We start from the raw sequence: 2525 nt of genomic DNA on the forward strand, positions 1-2525 counted from the left end.
CGACATTATCTTGACTTGAAAATCCGTAAATGCTATCAATTTAAACCGTTCTCTTAGGCCTACCAATTTTGGGTTTGGGAAGATTATCCCTACGGTGGAACATAGGGATTAGAGCTCCGATTTATAAAACTATTGTTATTGTTGTAGTTCCCTTGATTCGAACCACCATGATCATTTCTTCCATAATGATGACCTTGTCCTTCCGGTTGAGGTTGCCATTGATTTTGATAATCGTAGCCCTGATAGTTTTGTCTTTGATAACCCCCATGAGAGTTGTTAACATAATTAGCAACCTTATATTGTATCGGGTGTCCCTCCTTATATGGAGCTTCTTGAGTTTAATACAGGCCATTCGGTAGAGGTTGCATCTCCTCTACCGCATTCACCTTCTTGGTATCATCTTCCATGAACCTCTTGGTTAACAAGCTAATTTTGGCAGCAAGGTTGGCACTTGTTTGGTCCGTCTCCTGATTTTCCTTCACCATAGTGTTGAACAACGGAGCCCCATATGTTATACCATCCATTCCACCGAGTGTCATGCTTGATTATGTGCAGTAAGCTTTGTTAAGCAATTGGGTGATTCTAGCAAAAGTCTTATCCTGCGAAATACCTACCGGCTGCATTGTTTGCCACATATTGAGTCCTAGGATCTGCACCCGTGTAGCATTTCTCCATCAATATGTTATTCAGAAAACCATGATTCGGAGACCTCATCAAATATTGCTTGAACTCTCCCAAGCTTCATAAGTTGTTCCCCCAGAAGTTGCCTGAATTCAAAAATCTTGTCTCTAAGTTCGGCCTTCTTACTCGGAGGAAACCATTTCTTAAGAAAAAGCATTCATTAACTCGGCCCAGGTATGAATGGAATTGTGGGGAAACTTCTCAAACCAAGTTTTTGCTTCGCCGGCTAAAGAGTATTTGAAAACCCTCCACCTGATTGCATCTTGAGCTACATTGTTCTGCTTGTGTATCTTGTAGACACGTAATTTTGACCCTCCCTGTGTGTTTCACCTTATAGTTTTTAAATATTTCTTTTAATTTTAATTTTGACGTGTCGATTTTATTCTATTTTTATTTAGTAGGCTTATTTGCGAAAATCAAAAAGAACAAAAATATTTGCTATTTTTAGAGTATAAGATTTGCGTTTTAAAGAAACAAAAATTACAAAAATATGCTTTATAGGTTTTAATTTTGCTTAGCCAGTTATTTATTTTAAGATAGTATTTTTTTTTTAGTTATCTAGAAATGGTTATTAAGTATTTCTTGGTTTACATTAACACAAAGGATAAATAAAAAAAAAAGAAAAGAAGAAGATGACAAAAAGGGAGAAAGGGGCAAACGGGATTATACCACCTCATCACAAAATGACAAAAGTTATAACAAATTTTATCCAAAAAAAAAAAAGGGAGGAACACATGAATAGGAGGGGAATTTTATTTTGGGGTGGTCCCCCTAATCATTTTTGATAAAAAAGAATACACATCAGATGAGAAGGTGGAGATTTATTATTTTTAGATAGGGAAATAGGTGGGGCCCACACATAAAGAAAAACAAAAATTAAAAAAATAAAAAGCACGGAAAAGGAGGATAACAAAAAGGGGTCTTTCATTTTCTTGGGGAGGGGGCACGGATATTAGATAGAAAAGGGAAAAGAATATAGATAGAGAGAATAGAATAGAACAAAGATGAGAAAGAGAACGGATAGAAAACAAGAAAAAAATGGGTCGTCTTCTTTTTTTTTGTTCACCGGAAAAATCATCATCTTCAAGCCACTTCACAAAAAACCCACCGTAAAATCAAAAAAAAAAAAAAAGAAACAGCAACCAAACGCCCCTTTTTTTCCTTTCTTCACCTATAAACACCACCCTATTCCCGTCACCACCTCAAACCAACGAACCCACCTAAAAATCATCCCAAACACCTCACTTTTTTCCCGTCATTAAACCCACCCATCGGAAAACATCAATATCCGTGAACACCTACTTGAAACCACCATCCCAAACATCCTTTTTCCCCCGCTAAAACCACCAACAAAAACAACTTAAAACAGCCATGGAAATACTATAAAATACCGGACAACGATGAATCTAAACAAAGGGGTTGAGGTTTCTGTCTCTGTTTTCAGTTTGAGTTGCGGGTTGTAGTTCGAGGTTCTAGTTTCCGGTTGTCGGTCTCCGTCCGTGGCTCCGGTATTAAGGTCCATTCTTTCATCCTCTTTGACTAAATTTTAATGAATCTTGAAAATTTTTAATGAATCTTGAAATATAAAATTTAAGGTTTTTTTTTGGTTTTATGCTAGAATAAGTAGTATCTTGGTTATGGCTGAAGATTAACGTGATTTAATTATTTGTGTGTTCGGGTTGATCTTGATTTTGATGGTGTGATTTGAATGGACTCAATGGGTGTTGTTGTTTATGAAATAATTATTTAGCCATGAACAAGATGATATAAATTTGTGCTAAAACAATGAACTAATTTTGGGCCTGTTGATTTGAGTTAACTAAGTCATGTTGATTATTAATGAA

At 36.0% G+C, this 2525-nt stretch overlaps 1 non-coding gene across 1 annotated transcript; it reads left to right on the plus strand.

The window, feature by feature from the left end:
• The first annotated feature begins 691 nt into the window (after positions 1-691).
• Positions 692-796, plus strand: LOC132044988 (small nucleolar RNA R71). Its single transcript, XR_009412328.1, has one exon. It is a non-coding gene; the product is annotated as a small nucleolar RNA R71 (small nucleolar RNA).
• The last annotated feature ends 1729 nt before the right edge of the window (positions 797-2525 follow it).

This window comes from Lycium ferocissimum, unplaced genomic scaffold (assembly GCF_029784015.1).
Source record: "Lycium ferocissimum isolate CSIRO_LF1 unplaced genomic scaffold, AGI_CSIRO_Lferr_CH_V1 ctg5733, whole genome shotgun sequence".
In the NCBI taxonomy this organism is placed as follows: domain Eukaryota; kingdom Viridiplantae; phylum Streptophyta; class Magnoliopsida; order Solanales; family Solanaceae; genus Lycium; species Lycium ferocissimum.